Genomic DNA, 26311 nt, shown 5'->3' with positions numbered 1-26311 from the left:
CAGCCCTGAGCTAACATCTGCCAATCCTCCTCTTTTTGCTGAGGAAGACTGGCCCTGGGCTAACAACTATGCCCATCTTCCTCTACTTTATATGAGACGCCACCACAGCATGGCTTGCCAAGCGGTGCGTCGGTGCGCGCCGGGGATCTGAACCTGCAAACCCCGGGCCACCGCAGCGGAACGCGCGCACTTAACTGCTTGCGCCACCGGGGCGGCCCCACAAGATTATTTTTGTTTGTTTTGGCCTAGCTATTCTAAGTATTAGGGCTGTGTTACAGTAGGGATTTGATTATCCTCCTCCAGAGGTGGGTCATCAAATATTTTTGAACAATTACATAACGCACCTCAAATATTTTGTTTTCCTGGAGTTTATAATTCCCTTCCTTGTTAGGTGGCTTAGTTTTCTATGTGCCTATGATTGGTTCATCGCCCAAACTCTCATCGTTAAAAAAGGAAGAAAATTAACTTGTATAAATTTAAGAGAAAAAGCAGGATTTCCCAGTTATAGATATGGGAGAGGCAATATATTAGTTTTCTATTGCTGTTTAACAAATTACCACAAATTTAGTGGCTTAGGGAAACCCACTTTTATTAACTCACAATGTCCATGGGACAGGAGTCCAGGTATAATTGAGCTGGGTCTGCTGCTCAGGGCCCCACAAGACTGAAGTCAAGGTGTCAGCTGGGGCTGCAGTCTCGTGTAGAGCTCCAGGTCCTCTTCAGGCTCATTCACGTTATTGACAAAATCCAGTTCCACGTGTTTGTAGGACCATGGTCCACGTTTTCTTGCTGGCTATATACTGGGACCATTTTCAGCAACTAGGGAAACAGCCCTCTGGAGTATCCCTCTCCACAACATGGCAGTTTGTTTCTTCAAGGCTAACATAAGACTCTGTGTAGTATGCTATTATGGAGTCTTATATAACATGATGTGATCACAGGTGTGACCATCCCGCCGCCTTTGCCATGTAACATAATCTATCACAGGAGTAATATCCCATCATATTCACAGGTCCCACTCACACTCGAGGGACAGGGGGATCATACAGTGTTTCTACACCAGAGGGTGGGATTCTTGGGTGTCACCTTAGAATTCTATCTACTACAGACAATGACAAGGATGGCCTGAGAGCCAGGTGGACACAGCAGGGCTTGTACTCACCTGGGCTTCCCCTATGATCTCTCTGTGTGTAGTCTTTATTCTCCCTCCTACACGAGGGCTTGCCCTGGTGACATGGCCCCTGGAAGTTGGGGGCTTTTATCAGCAGCTTCAGGACCAGAGGAAATAATGACTCTTCCTCTACAATTAGGGAATCCTGCTGAAGGATTCTGACTGGCTTAGATCACCAGGCCAGGGCTGGGACTGTCTGTAGCCATGGGGGCAGAACTGTTTCAAGAAACGGGATCAAACCAATAGTCTCTGCATTAAGGGACACCGAATCACACAGACATTTGGGGATGCCGAATCACACAGACATTAGGGGACACCGAATCACACAGATTCTTTAGATCTTTTAGAGTTAAACTCAACATGTCTGAAACCAAACACATCAAATCCCCTCAAAATCCACTCCCTACAGTTGATCCCTGAGTTTGCTTGATGGAACCATTCATTACCAAATTCTCCCAGTTATCCTGGAAGCCAACTCCTTTCTTCTTTGCCCTCACCAACTTTATCACTGCCCCCACCACTTTGCATGCTTTCTGTTGCAAGTTGAGGTCACAGATTTTGAGGTGGTGTTTGGCACACAAGGTGTTTCTTATCAGGAAGCAACCCACAGCACTCCCGGCAGCTGGAGCCACAAGACCTCCCCTAACTGGGGATCTGAATGATGCATTGCAGTCTCCACCACACTCCCTCACATTTATGCCTCCTGTCCCTTCCCACAAAGACCACTTTATGCTCTGATTTTTCACTCGCTTCCCTCCTGGGCTCCTTCCTTCCCTGCCAAACATCTCTTCTGTTATCACGTCAAATCACTGTTCAAAAACTCTTTATGACTCCCAATTTCCAATGGGTTCAAGTTCCTAAATCTTAGCTAAGCTCTGAGATCCTTTACAATCCGCCCCCAATCAATATTTCTGGGATTGTCTTCTACTTTATACATCAACCGTCTTCATCACAATATCAAGTTTCTGTTCTCTAAGCCCACTTTTCCTCATCTTCTCTCCTCCCTGACATTTTTCCACCCCCTCTCATCCTCCTCCATCATATTGTCTATGAAAATCCTACCAATCCTTCAAGGTCCTGCCATAAAAATCTTTCCTCCTTTGATGATCATAGGCCAGAGTAATCTTGTCTTCCCCAGAAATGTTAAATTCTTATTTTGGGCAACATTAATTCTATGTTCCTGATTTAATGCCATATATTCTAGGTTATCAATTACTGCGTACATTCTTAATTTAGATCTCCCTAAAAGCAAGCCCTGAGACCAGGATTTGGGGGCAGATGGTCTACTTGGAAGGGATCCCAGTGAGAAGCGGGGAGGGAGTGAGGAGAATGAGACAGAAAAGGAAGAAAACCCTGTGATGTGAGTGTTAGCCAGCAAGTTACTGCGTGGGCACCTGGAGCTCGGTCCCACCCAGAAACCTCTGAGGAACCACATAGAACCATCTTAGGGTTGTCCACTGGAGGACAGGGAGCCTGGAGCCTTGATCCAGTGACTACCGTCTGCCATGGGGGCTCTTGGAAGTATGGGCTCCCATGAACTGCCAAGTTGCACTTGCCTGTGAGGGAGCAAGTCAGGGAGAACTCTCAGGCAGAGAACAAAAGAAGGTGCTTGTAGTAGGAAGCCATAAGTGTGCTGGGAATTGTGGACCACATAGCAGCTGGATACAGAAGGGCCAGAGGGGTACATGGCAGGGCATCAGAGTGTCCACTCCGCTCCCCATCTAGACAATAGACAACAAATGCATTCTTTCTCTGTTTCCCACAGCACTCAGTTTACACATAAAGGGCACTCAGCAAACACTCATTGCTGTTGAATAGTGTCTAGGAAGAACACTCCTCTGTTATCCTTTACATATGCACACTGAGGACTCCCATGACCAGATGTGTGAAGGTTTATCCCACACCAAGCAATTCTGCCACATCAGCTAGGTGTCCTACAATTCAATTCAGTTCTGATGCTAACCAGAGTTAGCACAGACCCCCGAGATCAAGGGCTCAGTCCCACAAGACTGCCTCTACTTCGGATGCCAAACACAAGCCCAGGTTATTTCTCACTGATGGGCTATAAATTGGAGTTCCCATGACCCGCTCCTTGGATTCAATAATTTGCTAGAGTGGCTCACTGAACTCAGGGAAACACTTACGCTTACCATTTTATTATAAAGGATATAATGAAGGATACAGATGAACAGGCAGGTGAAGAGGTACGTAGGGCAAGGTACAGTAGGATCCTGAAGACAGAAGCTTCTGTCCCCATGGAGTTGGGGTGTGCCATCTTCCCAGCATGTGTTTACCAATCCCGGAAGTTGGGATTTTTATGGAGACTTCATCATATAGGCATGATAGATTACTAACTCCACTTCCAGCCCCTCTCCTTTTCCCAGAGGATAGGGGTTGTGACTGAAAGTTCCAAACTTCTAATCATAGCTTGGTCTTTGTGATGACCAGCCCCCATCCAGGAACCACCAAGACTCTCCTCATTAGAACAAAAGACACTTATCACCCAGGAAATTCCACGGGTGTTAGGAGCACTACATCAGGAACTGGGGTCAAGGACCAAATATTAGAACAAAAGATGTTCCTAGTGCTCTTATCACTAGGAAATTACAAGGCTTTAGGAGCTCTGTGCCAGGAATTGGGGGCAGAGACCCATATATATATATATTTTTTTTCTATTATTTCTCAAATGAATATCTGGGGGCTGAAATAGGCCTCTCCAGTCAGTGGTCTGTTGACTCTGCCACGTTATTGCTATCCTTCCTTGTTCAATCTCCCCACTCCCGGCTCCCGTGACACCACCTTCTGCTGACTCACCTCCTAACCCTCTGAGCAACCTTTTTATTTTTTCATTGCAAACTTTTATTCTTTTTCTCTACCATACATGTTGCCATTCCCTGCATTTTTCTTAGCCTCTTTTCTTCCTCTAAGTGTTGCTATTGATTGACCTATTATCATTATTATTCATCCATTAAACTGGCCCTTTACAAGGCTGGGCCTTGTTCCAGAGGTGGGAACAGCACTCATGGGCTTTGTCTTCTATTGTTGACAAATCAACTAAGAGAAAAACAGTATAATGTCAGTAATTAAAACTAAAACAGGTTAAGGAGATTAAAAAATAAAGAAAAGGGAGGGGTATGGGGCCATTATTGATCTGGTGGCTACGTCAGGTGTCTCCAAGGCCATAACATTTGGGTAGAGACCTCTCCCCATTGTTAGTTGAGAAAAGTGAAGTTTAAGGAGTGACTCGTCCAAGGTCACATGTCTAAAAGTTGCGACAGTTAGCATTTGCTGCCAAGCCTGGTCACCAATGGCCCAACTTGCAAAAGCTGTCCTGAGCCCTTGGAGAGTGGAGAGAGGCAGGTATGTAGAAGTTCAAGTTATCTCTCATGACGAAGGAAAGGGAAAATTTTCTCCTCGCTATGTCTTCAGAGAACATAATGTCTCTTAATAATGAACTACTCATGTTTAAATAAGATCAAGAAGCATTTACAAGTTCCAAATGATAAAAGAATTGATCATTTCACACTGAGTCTACCTGCCATTAAAGAGAAGAAGAATTTGAATGAGAAGGAGCAGGAACAGGAATTAATCCACGCCTTGGACATTGGGCTCACAATGAGCTGATGGAGGAACTGTTACACTTGGACAAGGTAACCTGGGGGTAATGCGAACCCCAACTTCCTCTCCTGGTGTTATATTCCGGCATTTGGGGCCTCAAATGCAGCACATGAGAAGTCTTTTAAATTTCCAAGCTTCCTGGTTATATGATATTGATTAGGATTTTTATATTTTATGTCCTGTAATTTCATTTTCAGGCTCATAAACTATATAGCACCAAACTTAGGCTGTTTCAAATATAGTGAGACTTCTCAAAACCTTAAAAATGCTTCTGGTTTTCTTCAGCATTATTTTACATTCGATCTACCATCTTGTATTGAAAGGCTTTGTAGGGTGGTTTCGTTGGGTGATTTCTTCAGCTGGTATATGTAGTGTGCATTTCCAAGTGCAGGGCATGCTTCCCATTCCATCGCCCACTGACAGGTCAGCACATGCCAGCTCTGGTTTTAGTTTACAAAGGTAATATTGTGTGCAGCGACTTCAACTTATTAACAGCTTGTGCTGAGTTTTAGTTTAGTGTCATGGGCATCGAATATTCCATTTGAATTTCTCAGTCAGGAAGAACCACACCTAAAAGGAGGGTGGGAGACAGAAGAGAAATCAGGCTCCGGAGCTCAGCCCCACAAAGAGAAAGGCCGTGCTCTTCACAAGGGCATTTGCCAATCCTGGGGAATTCTACTTACAGCCATCATAAGGAGGAATCGGCAGACAAGTTTACTAGGAGAACTAGGTTAGGAGAGGCTATTGCCCCCTGAGGAGGAGGGGCAGTTAAGCTTCCTCCCTGCACTTTTATTTATTGTTAGCACCTGTATCCACGCAGATCAAGGCTAATCCTCTGGTTTCTCCCCGCTTGGCCTGCTGAGCCCCCGGGCTGTCAGCATGGACCCTGTGAGATGCAGTCCTGGGCCTCAAGTGGCCGTGGTTACACACTTCACTAGGTGTGCAGAGAAACATCTATGCCACGCTGAGCGAGAGGATGAGAGCAAGAGACCTGCCCTGGACTGCTCAGCCAGTGAACAGAGACCAGAAGCAAAGTTCTGTATTTCAGGTTCTTTTCCCATAGTTGAGAAAGCCCTTGCCTTTGAGGTTTTCACAAATAAAGGAGATTCCGACCTCCAGGGAAAGCAGCAGAAGCAGCCTGCAACCTGGCACATGGAACCTCAGCAGCACTCTGCTAATGACATACGAGCTGTTGACAGTACTGCCAATGTCTGAATTAAAGTTTATGTACTGACTCACGGGGCGAAGAGAGAATTTTAGAGTCAGGATGTGAGAGTTCTTTTTCTTTCCATATTGGAGGTCATTACAGGCGGGCCCTGTTCCCGGCTGCCCAGCCAGCCCTGTGGAGAGCTGGTCCAACTTGAGCAGTGTTATTTATTGCTACTTCAGGTGAGCTCCCTGCTGACGGCCCTCTTGGTTTTCGTCAGGGATGACGCTAAATCAATTAGCAAACAGAACACAAATCTTGCCTGTTACTCACACTAAAGGTCCAGCAGGAGTCCTACTGATCCATCCTTCCCTCAACTCCTCACCTAATCCATGCCAGGTCCTAAGTTGTCACCTCCTAACTATTTCCCCATATTGTTGACTCCTCCCTAGCTCTCTCATCACTGCCACTCCTGTCCTACCAGTATGTCGAGGCTGGATACTGGAACAGTCTCCTGCCTGGTGTGTTTGTGCTCATTTGATGCCCCCTGCCCACCTGTCCACCCCCTCCTCATGCACATCCTCCAGGCACACTTGCCTTGCCAGCTTCAGGCCCCTGCACCTGCCTCTGCTCCAGCCTATGGTTTCTCGAACTTGGCTGAACATCAAGATCACATGGGGAGCTTAAAAATAAGGATTCCCAAGCCCATCCCAGTGATTCTGATATAATTGGTCTCAGGTGCAGCCTGGGACGGAGTATGTTTTTTTACAAGTCCTCCCTGTGATTGGAATGTACATCCAGGGTTGAAAACCACATGTCCTAGTCTGCAGTTGGCATATCCTTCACCAACCAAGCCTTTAGGGTCTTGCACAATGTCACCTCTTCCAAGAAGCCTTCCAAGTCTTCCAAACCAAATCCATTTCCAAGTTTTAGTCTCTCAATGCAATCTTTTCCTTCATGAGCCTACTCACAATGTGCAATTAAATATCCAGAAATGTCATTTTCTTGTTCAATATCTGTCTGTCATTGGGCCCACGTGTCAGGGACCACATCCACCTTGCTAAGTGCCCAACCTGTGGTAGGCATTTCAATGGGAACTGACTGAGGGAATGACAGCAGCAAGATGCAGTTCGATGCCGGGTGTCAGAGGATGCAGATTCACTCAGTGGACTTGCTGTGGCACGTCTTTCCAAGTAAACAATAGACTGTCGTGGGCTTCTGGCTGTATGACCCCGTGCAGGCACTTTGTGAAATTGGAGTGGGGGTGGGGAGACAAACGTGAAGGGGAGAAGAGCTCAGGCAAGTAGAAGGTGGAGGCCAAAGCACCTGCTAATGAGATGTGCACTGAAAAGAAGCTAAACATGCAGTCAGAGTCTCGAGTCCCAATATCAGCAACCCCAGAGCATTTGCTTTAATGTGAAAATGATATTTCAACTATCAAGTAAAAGTGACTTTCACAGAAAACTGCCTTGTCTATAACTGCAGCTTCACAACCCCGTATCACTCATGTGCCCGCTTTTGAGAGGCATGATGCCCTTTAGAGAATGTACATCCCACATGGTCATTAAGGCAGATGGGGAGAGAGGAAGCGGCTGCTTTTCAAGGAGTAGCTGGCATTATGACTTAAACTGGAATCTCTAGTCTCAGAAAGACCTGGGTTCAAATTTTGTCTCCATTAGGCACTTCCTGTTGGCTTTGGCCAAGTTACTTCGTCTCCTTAAGCCTCAGCTTTCTCTTCCATAGATTGGATCATCTTGGCAGAACCCCCAGAGAGCTCTTAGGAGGATTATTTAAGTTAGCCCTCCCAGATGACTTCATCCTGCGGTTGGGATAAATGCTCAGCAGTTTCAGATAGGGAAAAGTCAGTGTGACAGGTAGCAGCTTTTTTGAATCCTGATATGGGTGATAATGCCAGCAGGCAAGTATGGCAGGGTGGTAGGAGCCAATGTTGCCTGGTAATGTTTCTGATTAAGAACGGCCTTCTGCTATCACAGTTCAAAGGAGAGCCATCTTCGGGATGTGGTCTGCAGCCTGCCATCCTTCTTTCCAGGGATCCCACTCTGGAGCAGTCAGAGTAGTGAAAAGGGATGTCGCTGCAGCGGTAGAGACCACCGATTCCTCTTTGTTCCCTTCCCTCTCATGTCCTTTCCCTCTGCCCCCCACCTTTCATCAGGCCTGGAGTGAGGAATGTTCCCCGTCAGTTGTTTCAGAGGCTGTGGACAGAGTCTGTAAGATGCAAATATTCTGGATTCAAAGCTGGCTAACATGACATTTAAAGTCAAAAATCAAGTGTTTTAGAAGAAAAATCAGACCTATTTACATATTATGCTTACAGACATCAACATTTAGACTCTTTCTAACCACAAAGGTCTATTTTTGCAGTTGTCATCTGCACTATTCCATTTAAGCAGGGAGAAAAGAGGCCAAATCCCAGACAGACAAGATCTTGAGGGACGGATCATAGCACCTGTGACACCCTTTCTATGGCGAGTGCCAGGAGAATGGCACGTGGACATGAGAGAGCATGAAGATTGTGTGCAGGAGACCACGCCTGTGTGAAAGTGTGCATGTGTGTGCATGTAAGTGCATAGCTATACCTTGGGCTGGGTTCCCCCAGAAGCACACCCTGAGGCCAGGATTCAAGTGCAAGGAGTTTAGTTGGGAGGTGACCCCAGGAATCCCTGGTGGAGCAGGGGGATGTGAGGCAGGCAAGGAGCCACAGAAGGTCTGCTATCCAGCACTGGCAGGCAATGCCTCTCAGTCCCTCCAGGAGCTGCGGGAGCTGCTGTAGAACACACTTGACAGTGCTATCTATCCACACACTTGCTGGCTGTCGTTGTTTGTGGCCTGCCATGTGGCCCGAAAAAGCCTTGAGGAGGAGACTCTCGGGGGACAGCAGCCCCTCACCTGCAGCAAGTAGAGTGAGTGCTCCTGGGAAAGAACGTCTGCTGCAAAGTAAAGGTGGATGCTTTGCGCAGTGAGTGTGGCCCAGAGGCTCCCTAGCACACGCAGAAACAGAAACAACACAGGTACAGCCTTTGTTCCTGTAAATGGAACAGTCAGATGAGGTTCCCTAGGCCTCTCCTGCATCGTAATCCATTCTTCATTCTTCTTAATCCAGCCTTCCCTGTACTCACGGGCCCATCAAATATGTGACTCTGGTTTTGTAGCTAAAAGAAAACAAAGCCGGTTCAACGTTACATTGGGGAAGGGCCTGACTTTGTGCTCAATACTATCTAGTTTTCGTGTGTTTGTTTGTTTCTGAAACCAGGACCTCAAAATCAAGGTCTTTGTAAAGAAACATCACCCATCAGTAGGGCAAAGGGAGGAGACAAGAGGGATGCCTGCCCCAGGCCCCTGTGGGCTTCTCCAGAGGCTGCTGCAGCAGGGCAGCCACCCTGAGGCCTCCCAGGGCCCTGTGACCCCCCAAGGGCTACACTCAGATCCCTGGCTGGCCTGGCTGTCACAAAGACTCTGCAACTCACACCCCCACCGGCTGTCTTTCGGTTTGCAGTTTCCTACTAGTAACCTTTCTAAATCTTATATGAAATAAGGCCAAATGACTTTCCTTAACTCCCTGCAACAATTTTTGGAAAAAATAGTGTTTTTTTCTTGTATTTTTGTAGGACATGATGAAGATGTGAGAGCTTTCCTTTTTAAATTAACATATAGTAAAATAGACCTTTTTTTTGGTGTACTGTTCCATGAGTGTTAACACATGTACAGATCCTGTAACCCCCAGCACACAATCGGGATGCAGGATAACCATTTTATAACTCTTCCTCTATCTCAGATAGACACTTATTCTTTTCCTCTTTATTTATTTTTACTGTATCTTAAGAAAATATCTATAATGAATCTGTGTTTTTCCTGATCTTATCACTTAGGAACCAGATGAAGTTGGTACGTAACTGATAAAAATAAGTTGATATAAAAAATAATAAGTGAAGTGTAAGGGTTTATTGGATAGGGCAAAAGTTATGGGGGTGGGAGAGGAACGGCTGAACCCTTGGAAATGTTGTTCTCTCCACCGTGTCTGAGATGAAATGATTTGGTCTGTGCTGGAGGTGGTCTGGGTGGGTACGGGGAGGAGCCGTGTCATTCTCTGGGTGGTGGGAGTTGAATGCTTCAGAGCCAGACTCCTTATCAACCTCGGGGCGCTCTGGGCACCCAGCTTCGGTTCCAGAGGACGCTGAGAACGTCCGGGACACAAGGTGCTGCAGAATCGGGCACAGACGCTGACAATGGCTGCTTCACCAGAGCCGCTCATGCGAAACCAGGTCTTCAGGGAACTTGAAAAGCGTGACACCAGCAGAAAGCGTCGTTCATCTTACGTGTTACGGTTGGCTGTAAAATAGAATAAAGAATTGTTCTCCTATGAAAGACAAAATGTCCATCTTCTAATTCTTTGGTATTCCTTCTTTTGGCCTTTTAAATTTGAATTCCCGTCTTCACCTAAGCTTTATATTTAAAATTCTAATTTAAAAGAAGAAAGCTTAAGTTTCCTATTTTAACTGTTTTTGGCCAAAATGGCCCACAACATAAACATTGAGCCACACTCCTTCGGGCTGTGATTAAAGAAAAACCGAGCTAGCCCAAGTCCATTTGTGTTTGCTCCGTAATCTGTAGGAAATCTCCACAAAGTGTACACGGAGGACGCCTCAGACCAACAGGCTGTGCTCAACCCAGCTTTGCCTGCAGACTCTTCCTCTGCTCTTATGAAAGTCACTGCCTGGGTCCGAATTTCACTTTTCTTGTTTGTAGAACGGGGGGTTGGACTAGATTATCTGTACAGGTCTTTCAGCCTCTAGAAGTGGGTAGCCCTGTTCTCGGCGGCCCGCCTCGGGCTGAGCACCGGCAGGAAGCATCCCCGGCGCGCTCTACGGGAGCGCCCTGCAGGGACTCGCTCCAGCCCGTCAGCCTGCGGGGGGCGTTGTTCTCCTCCCCACCGCCGCTCTAAACGGGGAAACAGGCTCCAGGGGATGAAGCCGTGCGCCCCAAATCGTAAAGCCCGCGAGGGAGAAGGGCGGACAGAGCTGAAGCCTAGGCTCCGTGTTCGTACCCACTCTGCGTTGCTGCCACCCTTTGCCTTTCAAAAACAAATAGCAGAGAGGAAAGATATTCCAAGGCCAGCGACCCAGGATCCTTTATTTTCCTAACGTGCCTCGGGCAACTAATGTACTTGGGGTTTAGAGTGAACTCCCTGGGAGAGGCCCCCGCCTGTGGGGAATTCTTCCAGCAAGTTCACATGCGCGGAGCGCAAATCTCACGACCACAGCCCTTCCCCAAGGGAGCAGCTCCAGACGCTCAGCGGACTACGAGGTCGGCGGGACTCGGGGTACTCGGGGTTTGTTCAGTTGCGGGAGTAGGCAGAGGGAAAGCAAAGACCTAGAATCGTCTCGCAAACAGAAATACGTGGCAGGGGCAGAATATCCACTCCCCAAGACACCCCCTTAGAGGTTAGTAGGATTGTATCAGGCATCCGTTCTGTCAATTTTCCTCTGACTCACCGTTGGAGAAGGGCTTACAGTAGCTGGCCGCAGAGAAAGGATCAAGTGGAGGATCAAGTCGTCCTGGAGGGCCGAGCGTTCTGGTGAATGACTTGAGCCAGAAACATTTTTGCTGTTGTTTTAACACCTGCTGTTAATTTGATTCAATTCAAAAAGTACTTATTTAGTACAAAAAAGAAAAGCAGGTTATGAGAAATGTAATTCCATTTTTACAAAGAAGAATGTATATATATACACTTCATTTTATTGACTATAAAATGTCATCAATTATTAGAAGCGTTATGATTGTATGTACCACCAAAGGAAAAATATTACCAGTTAAATTTGATACAATTATATCTTATCCATCAGCATTTTCATTTTATAATTAATGAACTTTTAAAGACTTTTTTACACTTAGATTGTTATCATGTATCATTCTTTTATGTATGAAAAACAAACAAAATAAGTTAAATAAATGGGTTAATGCTTTTCTAAAACCTGTTCATGTTCTGAGTTTGGCTCTTTTCAATCACTTTTCAACTCAGAAATATTCATGTTCTTGTGGGGTTGGTTTATTTATTTGTTGGTTGGTTTTTCCACACAGTATCATCCCCTAGGCCATTGAGAATATTGAGGATACAGCATTTCTTAAAAGGATGTCCCACTATTGTCTTCAATATTTTCTTCCGAGCTGATGACATTCATTCTACAAACTTTGAGGAGCATGTTCAGGAAATGATGATTATATCATTACTACTATATCATTACTGCTGCCTGGAGGACCAGAATGGTAGGAAAAAAAAGAACACTCACAGGTAAGAGTAAGAGTATAAATAAATAAATGTGCCAGAGTATAAATTATACTCTTACAGCAGGTACTAGCATAAATAAATTGGCAGGGCCTTTCTAAATAACAATTTGGCACCATTAATTACCCTAAAAATGTCCAGAGCCCCTGGTTTCCTCTAAAAGTCAATCCTTTAACCTCACCTCTCATACTGTAAACTATCATCATCCTGATCTATTGACTGCCCTTTCAATTAGCCTTCTTTTTCCTGCCTCTGGACCTTTGCACATGCTATCTAGCTAGGCTAGTGTCCCTCCCTCCCCTGGCCCCTGACACACAGATACTTCTGTTAGTTCTTCAATACTCATTCGTCCCTAACTCTGGTTGTCCTCCTCTTGAGTGTCACCTTGTCCCCAATGCCTGGTGTAGGTGCCTTCCCAAGTGCTCCCATCCCCCAACCCCACTGCAGTATAGTTGTCAAATGATTTGTCTGCGTCCAACCTTAGTCATGCAGGCTCTGTGGGAGAAGGTCTCCTGGCATGTTCACCATCACACATTGCCTACATGATGGCATGTGTGTAGTAGGCTCTCAAAAGTATTTATTAATGACTTTTAAACATCTTTTGTGATTTTAAAAAGTATTTGTTTTAAATATATATTATAAATAAATATATAATAAATAAATATAAGTAACATAATACATAATAAAAATAAATAATATATAATAAATACTTACACACATATATAAAAGTTTATACTCGTAGCAACAAATGAGTAAGCAGTCACCTTCTGCTAACCATCCCCTCCCCTAGACTTGCTTTCCAAAGGGTACATCTTTTGACCAATACTGTTTGTAGTTCTTATCATGGTTGCTTCCTAACTTGTAGCTTCTGCTACTTCCTGTGATGTAAATATTTCCACCTTGCCAGATTTCAAGCTTCCAGTGGTTTAACAACTGGGTCTTTAATTCCTGAATATTTAACGAAGTTAGACAAAAATCCACTGATTCTTCACTACGAGAGATATCTCAGTACCTTCTGTCTCCATGCTTCTTCCTCATAATTCTTAATGGAGTATTATTTTTTAAGTTTTTTTCCTTTTGTTTACCATTACAACTTTAAAAAACATCCTATGCTTTTATCCTTAGTCAGTTAAGCCATCATTTTCCATCAGTAACTTGACACATACTGCTTCTATGCAAGAAAAGGCTATTTGCTGACTTTCCCCATCCACTCTAGAATTTCTGTCAGCTCTAACTCTTATTTCACATCATCAAAGTTATTAGCATTTGCCTTCTATTTTGTACTAACAGTGAATTTTCCACGATTTGCTTGTAGTTTGGATCTGTAATTTGAAAGCCAATAAGTATACTTTGCATTTTGTGATTATAAAAATACTATTTACTGCTAGACCAAGTAGTGTTCTAATATTACAATTTTTTCATCACAGGTCCAGTGCCGATGAAGTGAAATTTATCCTAAAATACATTTGAAATGTTTTTTTCTCTTTTCTTACATTCCATTGGTTGTTTAAAATCATGCCACTTTTTAATTTGCTTTCTATTTGGAGCATGACTTTATTATTTAGTTTGTGGGGTTTTTTTCCTGGAGTTTTTAATTGCTGTTCCTGACTCTTGTTGGCAAAAGAATAATGTGTCTCCATCACATTTTCAAGTCACTCCGTCTTCTCGGTCAAAGGATCCATTATATGGAGTTCTTCCCCTAACACCTTTTTTAACTGCGATGCTCCCTCCCAGAGCCTCTCGCCTTCAGACCCCACCTGGACGATCCCCCCAGGTTTACATCCCAGTTGTCATCCCAGGACTTTCCTTTGGTTTTCTCTGCTAGACTCCACTCTTGCCACTATTCCGCACGTTTCCCCTTTATTTCCGTGGGCTACGTTGGTAACTTCCTAAGAAAGGTTGTGTATAAAATGAATTTTGGAGAGTCTCATGGGTAAGTATTTTAATTTTGCCTGTCTACTTACCTCACCTCATCCTTTTTCTGAACATAGAATTCCACATCCAAAATGATTTTCCTTCACAATATTGAGTGCATTGCTCCACTGTGGTCTCAAGTCCAATACCGCTAATGAGAAGTCATTTCAATCTTGTGTGTATTCGCTGCCAGTGACGTTTTTCCCTCCTTATTCTTGGTGTTCTGGAACGTCTTGAGGAAGTGTCTTAGATTTAGGAAGACTCTTTCAAAGGGTCTTTATGTTAGGACAGACACTTGCCCTTTTGTAATTCCCCAATTTGGAAACAGGAAGAGTACAACAAAAACCGTGATTCCATTTCCTCGGCCACCCTGGTAGACACATTTTGAGTTGTTTTGTCCTGGTTTGCCACTGCTTAGTTCTCTTTCTTTCTTCTACCCATTCTGCTGAGGTGTAGCATTCACACTGAAAAAGGCTCAAATTGTAAGTATGCAGCTTGAAACTTCTTCCCAAGGTAAACACACCTGTGTAAGCTACACCTGGCTCAAGACAGAGACATAAGCACACCTGAAGCTGCCCTATTTTCCTTCCCAGTCGCTCCCCATCCCCCAAGCAACTGCTGTTCTGACATCTAAGCACCGTAGATTAGTTTTACCTGTGTAGAACTTAACGCAAACAGAAGCATACGGTATACACTTTTTGTGTCTGATTTCCTTCATTCAACATTACTTTTGTGAGAGTCATCCATGTTGTTGTCTGTTATTGTAATCCATTCATTCTCAATGTCATATAGTGTTCTATTGTATGAGTGTATATCTTCATTCTACTGTTGTTGGATATGAGATGCTTCAGTTTGGAACTTGTTATAGGCTGAATTGTGTCCCCCCCAAATAAAGCCCTAACCCCCAGTACCTCAGAATGTGACTATATTTTGACATAGGACCTTTAAAAAGGTAATTAAGGTAAAAAAAGGTCATTAGGGTGGGCTCTAATCCAGTATGACTGACCTCTTCACAGGAAGAGGAGATTAGGACACAGACAGGGACAGAGAGAAGACCATGTGAGACACAGGAAGAAGGCGGCAACCTACAAGCCAAGGAGAGAGGCCTCATAAGAAACTGATCCTTGATCTCAGACTTGTAGCCTCCAGAATTATGACAAAATACATTGCTGGTGTTTAAGCGACCCAGTCTGTGGTACTTTGTTATGGCAGCCCTAGCAAACTGATACAGAACTATTACAAATAGTGCTGCTGTGAGCATTTTGTATATATCTTTTAGTGAATATTTGTACAAATTTCTGCTAGAAGTATACCCAGGAGTTGAATTGCTATGTCCTGGAGTATGCATATATTCAGTGTAAGTAGACATGGTCAAAGAGGTTTCTGAAGTGGTTATATTAATTTACACTCTCACCAGCAATGTGTGAGAGTTCTCCTAGGTCCTTCCAACCAACTGCTTAGCCTTGAGTCTCCCCTCCACCTGCAGCCTAGATCTTTGTCCGTTGTGCTGACTTCTTCCTCACCCCTGGGTGCTCCTGTGTACCCCTCTGTGCCGTCTTACCTTACTCAGACTTGTTCTGGTTTTATAAGTCCAGACTTTTTCTCCCTTCTTTTTTGATTGATGATTGCCTTCATCTTAGGATGACTTGCTCCCTTTCATCAAAGCTTACTATCCTGACTTCGGCTAGATGACAAATAGTAATTATGAATTAATCAGACAAACTATTCAGTGCAAACTTGCAAGGTGTTTATGGCCTCGTCCTTGGGTAATCGTCACATCCAGTTAAAGCTTTGAAATTTTGGGTAGTCCGATGGGGAGCTCTCCCATGTGAGAGACATCTCTGTGCTTCTCAAAGTAACAAGCAGCTGACTGTCTTCTGGGCGTGAAAGGTGAGCTCATAGATTTTTCATTTCTCTCAGCTCTGAATTTCCTGTTCACATTGACTGACACATTCATGTTCATGCTTCATTTTACCATGCTTCATGCCAGAATTTATTCAGATGTCCAAGAGGCTTAAGACGGAGTTTAATGCCATTAACACCACCAAAAGAAAAAAATCTCAGCTGCAGTAGGGCAATGTTGCTCATATTCCTTACAGATCTGATCATAAGTTTGTGTGAGTTGATCCCTAGGATGAAGGGAAATGTATAGTGGAAGAGACAGCTTCCCCTAAAAGCCTGTTGCCTCTGGGAACTGCTTACTTGATAGATGACTCAAAACCTATAGAACAAGAGTCTCCTGTGTGAAGCTCAGATAGCACAGCTGGAAGAGCTAGTTAATGCACGGCATGAGCGACAGCAGCCGACAGTGGTACAGGCCTAGCAGCTACAGTGCATGAGAATGTGTTTTCTAGGTACCATCTTTTTAGCCTTCACACAGAGCTATATGTTGGCACTCTCGTTTTACCAAGGAGGAAACACTCAAGTTCAGAAAGGTTAAATAACTTGCCCAAGATTACACATCCCTTAACTTGTGGAGTTAAAGTTTGAACGCAGGCCTGTCTTGCTCTGGAATTCGTATTCTTTTCACTCTAAACATACAGTTATATTTAAAAGACTTGAGGAAAGAGCCACTGAAAAATATGTGGTGCTATTCAAAGGAAATAAATGTAACATCCTTTATTTTGGCTTAATGATACACAACTGTATAAACGCAGGAGGGGGCAGATTTGGAGCAGACAACATTCCCAATATAAGCCTGCAATGTGTCACAATCACCACTTAAAAATTAGTATTGTCATCCTATCAATTCTGAGAGGCATGTTCATAATACATACTCTCTCCTTAGGAGTTCATATAGAGAAGTTCGTATAGAAGATCTGCTGTCCAAACACTTGTTTCCAACATGTGTTAGTTAGGTGATCTGGGGCAAGTATTTCTCCTGTCTGAGCCCCAGTTTACTAATCTATAGAATGGGAAGAGTCGTAGTTCCTAATACACTGTATCGTTGTAAGGACTAAAGAGTTAAATGTTTAGCACAATGCATGGCACATGGCACTCGATATGCATTTGCTGTTGCCGTTATCTCATCTGGAGTTTCTTTCCTAGTTCCCAAGTCCGTACATTAAGAATTAAGAATGGCCCTGAGTTGCCTCCAGAAGAAGGTAAGTGAAGGTTGCCACCTGGATCTTAATAGCACTAAGGAGAAAAGACTGGTAGTTAATGGACAAGAAAGAAGAAAGATTATTTTCTTTTATTTCTTCCATCATCTAACAAATATTTCTTGAGTGCTCGAAACATGCCAGGTGCATTCGAGACACTGTATAAAATGGTAAATGTACTAGCCCATGCCCTCAAGGGACTTCCATTCTGATGGAGGAGACAGGCGTAGACCAGCTAAATAGACAAAATGAATAGGATAATTGCAAATTTTAAGTGTTATGAAGGTGAAAACGGCAGGATACGATAGGAGGTGAGAAAGGGATGGACTGCATTAGAGAAGTCAGAGAAGGCTTTTTGAAGAGATTACAATTCATCAGGGACATGAAGGCTGAAACATGGGCAGAAAGCGTGCCTGGTGGAAGTAACAGCACGGGGAAAGCCTCCCAACGGGAAAGAGCTTGGGCCATTCAGGAAGCTCAGAGAAGAATATACACGGTGAATGAGGTTAGAGAGCATGTAAGTGGGGTTGAGAAGATCTCACCATGCCTATGACATGGTGAGGCATTTGGATTTTATTTTTAGTGCATTGAGGCATTGAGGGCTTAAAGTGGAGGCTGATGTGAGTTAGGTGACATAGCTCACATAGAGTCTGGATTTGGAGGAGGATGTGGCAGAAGCTTGTGGTAATTTACTCTGGAGATGACAGTGACCTGGATAGGTGGCGGCAGCAGTGGAAAAGGGGAGGATGAATGCGTTTCAGACATGCTTTGGAAAGGAAATTGACAGGAAAGATTATGTTGTCCAACCATGAACAGGACCCTTTAAAATGCAGAGCTTTCTGCCTGCTTAAAGGATGGATAGCCATCTGAGAAGAATGTTGTTCGGTCAAAAGGTGTGCCTGGAGAGGCCCTTAGAATTTTTCTAGTGTCAGTCTAGGATTATTGAATATATGAAATTATATATTAATTGTTCATTTGGGATAAATATCAAAATCCTCTTGTAATGTTGATGATAATAGAAAGACTCACATGTTAAATCATCATATAAAAATATTTTAGCATTAGTTAATTAGGCCTCTAGAGCTATCTTCAGATATTTTCCAGTTCTGGGGAGTAGACAAATGTTACTTATTTTCAAGACTTTTATGAAAAGTCACTTTTTTTTTTTAAAGATTTTATTTATTTATTTTTTCCCCCCAAAGCCCCGGTAGATAGTCGTATGTCATAGCTGCACATCCTTCTAGTTGCTGTATGTGGGACATGGCCTCAGCATGGCCGGAGAAGCAGTGCGTCGGTGCGCGCCTGGGATCGAACCTGGGCCGCCAGCAGTGGAGCGCGCGCACTTAACTGCTAAGCCACCGGACCCGCCCTGAAAAGTCACTTTTTGACCATTCTCTAATTCTTGGGTCAGAACTAGAATTGGGGCTTAGACAAGTGGTTTGTGACCTGGGCTACACATTAGAATCATTGGGGGATCTTCTAAGAAAAACCTCATGCCCAAGCAGCACTCAGGGGGAAAATCAAACAGGGCCTGTTTAGTATTTTTAGAGTCCTCAGGCGATTCTAACGCGTTCGAGGGTGAGAAAAGTGCTGCAAATGTTTGGAGGCTGCCTCACTCTATTGTTTTATTTTGAGAACTTTCTCTTCACTTGAAAAATATACACATATATTAAGGGCAAGAGAAGTTTCTCACAATGAATGAAGTGTGTACAAGGAGGGGCCACTGTCCTACTCTATTTCCAGTGACCGTGGGCAGGGAGGAGGTGGGGATCAATACCGGCGGGTGCTCGTACTTTCTCTCTCCTGGTGAACTTGGAGTAACTGCCCAGCAGCTGGACAAGGCCAGGGGGCGGGTACATGCCCCCTTCACTGAACTCGGGAGATGGCTCTGCCCGGCCTTATCAGTCTGACCTTTATTTGTCGTCTTAAAAATTTCCATTTGAGGGGCCGGCCAGGTGGCGCAAGCGGTTAAGTGCACGTGCTCCGCTGCGGCGGCCCGGGGTTCGCCGGTTCAGATCCCCGGCGCGCACCGGAAACACTGCTTGTTAAGCCATGCTGTGGCAGCGTCCCATATAAAGTAGAAGACGATGGGCACGGATGTTAGCCCAGGGCCAGTCTTCCTCAGCAAAAAAGAGGAGGATTGGCCTTGGATGTTGGCTCAGAGCTGGTCTTCCTCACAAAAAAAAAAAAAAAAAAAATTCCATTTCAACCTTTTCCAAGATTCTTTTTCAAGATTATCCAACTTCAGGTCTTCTCAGATGAGGATGGTGATGAAGCAGAAAACTACCTACCTGAGCTTTGAGACATTTTTAGCAAACCTGCACGCAGGGCGAGTATAGTCTTGGCACATAGCTGAGCCCTTTGTCAATGCGAGGCCTCGCTCCAGCTGCACACGGCCTGGCTCACACTCAAAATGGCTTCATCCTATAGGAAATCACCGAGGCTTGTAGAGTCAAAACTTGGACGTTTACTGTACACATTGACAGACCTTATTCCACAGGCTCATAATAAATCTTTATAACCACATATGGCCGAGTTATAAATATCAGCTGGGAAGAGCAGTAAAAGCCCAGCGTACAGAAAGGTGTCTGCCTGGCTTGGAAGCACTTTAGACTTTATTAATCTACTTATTTTGTTGAACTGTAAAATTTCAGGAGTGAAGTTAAGTCACTAGTGATGTGAAGTAGAGAAACTAATAAAACATTAAAATCGCTGCAAGAAAAATAATGCAACAATTAGTTCACTTGGTACATTCATGGGGTGGGGGTACAGCTCTTAAGACAAAACAGAATGAAACACAGGCAATTCCGCCATGAAATACGTCTTCGTGCCAGACAGGTGGAGGGGGCAGCTTCTTTCTGTTTGTGGTTCTGATACCTCCCTGTTGAAGTAAATGAGAGGTTGGGCTGGATCTTCATCCACTTGGAAATGTAGAAAACATAATAAAGAAAAAAAGACTGGATGTGCCCCCGCTGCCCCTCAGGCGCCTGAGCACTAACCAGCCCAGGCTGCCCTTCTGTTTCTCTGACACCCGTGTCCCTGGGTGACGCTGGCGTGGGGACGAGAGAGAGGGCCCAGTCCCTGCATGGGTGAACCTGCTTGAGTCTATTCACACAGGAAGAGTGGAAAACTGGTAGCGCAGCCCCAGATCTACACACACAGCTCCAAACTCAAAGGCTCCTTTTAGTTTTAAAATATTGCTTCGAAACACTCATTGCTAGCATGATAGGTGTAATTACTGATCTCTTCTACAAGGAAAGTGACACATTTTGTATCCACCTCTTTCTACAGCATTATTCTTCCTGTTCACGATATTGCAAAACCACAATGTAAAGCATCACCTTGACAAGAATGGATTTTATATCAGGCATCCTTTCAAGACTCTTAGGAGGAAAAAAATTCTCAAACACTAAGAGATCTGAACTTTAATCAAACTGGTTATTATTCAGAATCACAGTTCCACTTTTACTTTCTAACCTTCTTTTACTAGAGAAATATAAATGTGAATTTCTTTGTTTTCAAGATTACTAAATGGTTCTAAAGAACTTTCTGTTGGCTTTTTAACTTTCACTCTAAGACATACAGTGCCTCACTTCGTTGGGACGTGTTTGCAGCCAGCAGTCGAAGGTAGAACTTTGGGGCTTGGGAAAAAGCAGAATTTAAAACACAGCTTTGGGAGCCAAACCCACAGAATCGGCGGGCTTACAAAAATTACATTAACCCTAGATTATATGTGTATAGAAGATATTTCATATCTTCTTTTTTCAGTTTACATTGAAAAATTCTTTTATTAATTAGATAAAAATAGGATACATTTTAAAAGTCTTTTTCATATAGCATGTATGAGTCTCCCAAAATTATGTTCCCCATAAAGTAAGCTCAGAACCATAAAAAAAGAAATATAAATATAATATATATTCAAGCTTAATATATTTTGATAGCTGCATAAATGTTTATACTATTTAAAAATCTAGAAGGAAATGGATTCTCAAAAATATAAATTACTAGAGAAATTTTAAAGAGATTACGGAAAAGATTGCTTTGTTTTTCTCAAATAAAAATTATTTTCTTTGTAATTTGGGGGGTATTATAGTATTTTTTTTTTTTTTTTTTTAAAGATTTTATTTATTCAGTTTTTTCCCCCCAAAGCCCCAGTAGATAGTTGTATGTCATAGGTTCACATCCTTCCAGTTGCTGTACGTGGGACTCGGCCTCACGTTGGACGGAGAAGTGGTGCCTCGGGGCGCTCCCGGGATCCGAACCCGGGCCGCCAGCATCAGAGCGCGCACACTTAACCGCTAAGCCACGGAGCCGGCCCTATTATAGTATTTTTAAAACTCTATTCGACTGAATAGTTAAAACCTAAAAAATATGTACTATGAAATATGTATGCCATTTTAGGGGAAAAGTCTGCTTTACCAGTGTTATGCTAGAGTACTGCCTATTTCCTGCATAGAGAGGAAGGGCTCCTGATACTGGAATAGAAGAAGATTGCAGAGAGGTAGCATCATTTAGATTAGAATTTAGCTAATTATCCAAATACTATCCTGGGAGTCCTTTTTTGTTGTGATGGTTCTGTCACCATGATGTCTTGCCAAGAAATTTGACCCATTTTTTTCATATGGGCACAGCTTAATTTCAGGAAATAAAAGAGATTACTAACAAAAGTAAAATATCATACCATATATTATTTCTAATTATGGTTCATAAGCATTGAAACAAAACATGCATTTAAAAAACACTATGCCTAAAATTTGACATAGACTTCCACTATTGTTAGGTAAGTAAAAATCATTACAAGACAGTTATTACAAGACAACATTATTGACACCCTGACTGTCTTTGTTTCACCTGCACCTGGGCACTTGTTATACGGCCCACACACCTACTCAAAGGCCCTTCATCGTGGATCAGGAAGCGCCAAGCATTCGGAGGTTTTCCATGTAAAAGTTGCAGAAATCACAAATATTACGAGCTGTAATGACTCATATTATAAATTATACACATGTTGTACATATACATATAATCAAAATGTCAACACTGGTCATTTAATCTTCAAGTGATATCATTATTTTTGAAATGACCTAATTAAAGTTTGAATTGGTAGATTTTCTTGGAAGTTAATTGTCTATTATATACCACCTCATCACACTTCAGGCTACTTCTCACTCCTTTATCCCTAGCTTAGAATTTCCTGGATGGAGCTGTTTTAAAACAGGCTATAAGGGGGGCCAGCCCAGTGGCGCAAGCAGTTAAGTGTGCGCGCTCTGCTGCAGCAGCCCGGGGTCCAGCAGTTCGGATCCCGGGTGTGCACCAACGCACCGCTTGTTAAGCCATGCTGTGGCAGCGCCCCATATAAAGTAGAGAAAGATGGGCATGGATGTTAGCCCAGGGCCAGTCTTCCTCAGCAAAAAAGAGGAGGATTGGCATCGGATGTTAGTTCAGGGCTGGTCTTCCTCACATACACACAAATAAAACAGGCTCTAAGATCTGTAATAACATAGAGGAGTTTTTACGTAACGTTAGGTGACTTTCTCCTCATTATGGGAAATAAGACAGAATTAAACACGAGTCTTTGCTACAGGATTCTCCTTCCTATATCTTAGAGTTGGTGACATTTAACTTTTTGGAATCTCTGCTGAGATTAGGTCAGCTCATAAATAATACTCGAAGACTTCAGACACAGATATTTCCTTCACAGTCATGGTCAGGAGAATCTTTGACTTGCACTGGGCTTTGCATAGCAGCTCTGTGTCAAGACCTTTTGGAAATTCTCCCTCAAATAAGAATCCCTCTATTGCCAAAGAAAGCACGTGCAGAACTGAGGCAAAGTTCTGTTAAGGAAAGAGAATACATGTATCCTGCAGGAGAAGGTGCACCATGTCTACACTGGGAAGAAACCACACCAGTCTGTGCATTTTGTTGTAACCCATGGATCAATTTTTGTGGATTTCACCTTATTTGTTTAGCTCCAGAGAAAGAAAACCTAAATGTACTGTGCCAGGCCTATATGAGGGGCACAGAAATACCTGCTGGCTGACTGATTTAGGGCAAGACTTTGAACATGTATTCAATCTATTCTCCAAATTAACTGGAGGGCAATTCTGTGAGTTAAGATATTGGAACAGCTAGTTTTATAGACAATCTGAGACCAGGCTTTTGCCTTCAGTGTCAGTTAATTTTTTGGGGTGAGTGGGGAGTAAGGGCAAAGAATGTTTATGTTAAATTCTATTCCTCTCTGAATGAGTACTTCCCTCTCAGCCAGTTGGAGAGAGACTCCTAAAGGCAGCCCTGGTGTAAAATCCGTGCTAAAATAAGCAGACCTTTCAGCGCTCGTTCACAGGAGCCGGTTCATTCTTAAACAGACTTTTCTGTATCCAAAGCCTTCAATGGAGAAGCGAGTCAGAGACAAAGTGAGTGTGTGTGAGAAAAAGTGAAGAAAGAATGGGAAATTAACATGCGTGTTACAGGACAGATGAAGAGCCCCACCGTGGAGGGGTCCTCAGGGAAAACTGTGGGGTACCATTGATTTCTAGGGCTCTCTCTCGTTTAGAATTATAGCCCCAGACTTACACCTACACCTTCTAATCCATAGGAGGCACTTAATAAATATTTGTTGAATTGAAATGAATTGATAAAAAGCCAAATGAATATTTATATTGATTGATTAATTCATCTACCCACTTTCTTAAAAATATTTAGCAGATCCTAATACATATCTAATCCAGGAGTTATAGAAGAGCATGAAAATAAAAGACAGTCCTTGCCCCTACAGAAATCTCTAGGGAGTGGGAGTGGTTGGAAGAGAGAGACGTGACCAAATATAGGGCATGTCCATTGGCACCTGGAGCAGTCTAGAGACTTCCGCCATAACGTGGCATGAGCAGAGTCATGAGGGGCTCCTAGAATGGTCTTCAAATATTTTGGAGTTGCTGGAGCACAGGATGGCTGTGACCAAGTGGAACTCGGGTTCCTGTGCCCATGCTGCTGTGCCTTGCTGGGCTGAAATGGAATCATGCCCTTCTCCACTCACCAGCTTCCCGCTCTTCCTCCAAGCCCCAAGTCAGATGCCACTTGTAGTGACATCCTCTCCAATCACTCACATACATTCACCTGAAATGTTAACAGAACCCTGGTTCTCAGACGTGGCCACCCATTGCAGCTGCCTGCGGAGGTTCAAATTATTGAGATTGTGACTTAATTGGTCTTGGGTGTGGCCTTGGCCTGGAGATATTTAAAAGCCCCCCATATCCCTAATGCACAGAAAAGTTTGTGAAAACCACCCTAGGAGAAGATAGCTATTTTCAGCTGTGCCAAAGTCAATGATTGTGTATCTCCCCTTTTTATTTTTCCTAAATTTTCCATGGAAAGCAAAATGGCTTATACTTTCTATCAATTTCACAGGTGTGCTAAAATGATTTATGAAGGGTAAAAGTGCTTAAAATACTTTGTGTATTGGGACGAATATTCTGCTTAAATAATTTGCTGTTCAGTTTTTTATCTCCCCAGATCGACCACTGGGCCTCTATTTTCTGGGGACTGGAGTTCCAAACAGCTCTTCTGACCACTGTTCAAATCATTTATAAAAGAAGATGCAAGTGTCACGTGAGTCTTAAATATAAATCCGTAGCCTGGAATTGGCACCCAACTCACGCTAGAAAACAAAACACTTGTTTTCTCAACTGATGAGCAAATCCCAAATGAACAGCTCCTTCCTGCTGGTGTTCAAGAAGCACAGACACCTCGGCCAGGCTTTTGAGTTGGCTGAACCTGACCTGACTGCCCACCACAGCAGTATATTAGCTGAGGTCTGGAGAGACTGGCTGCCAATGACACCACTGTGTAGGCAGAATAGAACTGATTTGTTCAGTGGAAGGTTATATTTGGAAACACTTTGCCCTGTTTTGGCTGTCAAGCGTCTGGACATGGCTCAATCACTCATGGGTATGGGAAGAAACCTACCTCATGGAACACAGGTGCAGTCTGACCTCCATGCCTGCTCAGGGCCCGGTGAGGCGCCCCTGTGGGTTCAGCGGCTGATATGGCATGCGTTCTGCAATCTGGAAGCTCCTATATCTGGTGCTGAAAGATCCTGTCCTGAGTCATGTCAACTCCACACCTACTTTCCTTACAGACTTTGGGACACAATTCTATGACCACCTACTGACTTTGAGGTTTGTCAGCCACACAGTGGGATAAAAAAAGGCATGTAAGACATGAATTAGCATGGTGTGAAAAGAAAAGTCAGTACAAGAGTCCAGGGTGTGAGGAAGTAGGAGAACGTGTTCTGCAGGGAAAGGGATCTTGATATGCTGAGAGACAAGTGCTGGGCAAATGGACATTCCCGTCTTTTTCCAAACAGCTACCACCATTTTCATTGCACTTGGCTGTTTACAGAATCCCACAGGCCTCTCTCATTTCACTCTGGCAGTCTTTAGCCAAGATGAGGTGAACTTGCAGCAGTTAGCAGCAACGAATTATGTTTTCAAGTACAAACGTTAATATTAAAATTTTCAGCAAAGTGCTTCCAATCGTGCTGACATTCCAATCCGTCTTCCCTTCGGCCCCGGATGCTGCCAGCAATGATCACTCATCCCTAGTGCAGGACAAGGAAAGATTCTACCAAGTCTCCATTGGGAAGCTTTTCTTTGGGTCCAGCTTTACAATATCTAGCTGCAAACATTCTTCTGGAGATGCCCTCCTGAGCCAGGAGGCCCCTGGCAGCATTGCCCGGCCAGCGCCTGTCTCTGCTCTGACCACCTGGCCCGAGAACCGCCAACCTTCCACCACAACTGCAGAATGTGGTGAGGGGGAAAGGGACCCTCCCACTTCACACTACACTTGGACTTGCAAATGACACACTTACAAAGGGAAGTGGGATGGCTTCTGTGTAATTTAAACCAGAGACACAAATGTGTGAAATGGCTTGTCCACACGTGCAGTAAAATAACACACAAAAATCTGCTTGCAGGAAGCTGGGAAGCGGAACTGTGTTGAGATTTGTATTTACATGAGCACATTGTTTATTTTTTTCTTACTAGAAAAATGAGATAATACAT

Source organism: Ceratotherium simum, chromosome 21 (assembly GCF_057802395.1).
Source record: "Ceratotherium simum simum isolate JZ-2026a chromosome 21, ASM5780239v1, whole genome shotgun sequence".
NCBI classification, from domain to species: Eukaryota; Metazoa; Chordata; class Mammalia; order Perissodactyla; family Rhinocerotidae; genus Ceratotherium; species Ceratotherium simum.
This window is presented reverse-complemented; position numbering follows the sequence as displayed.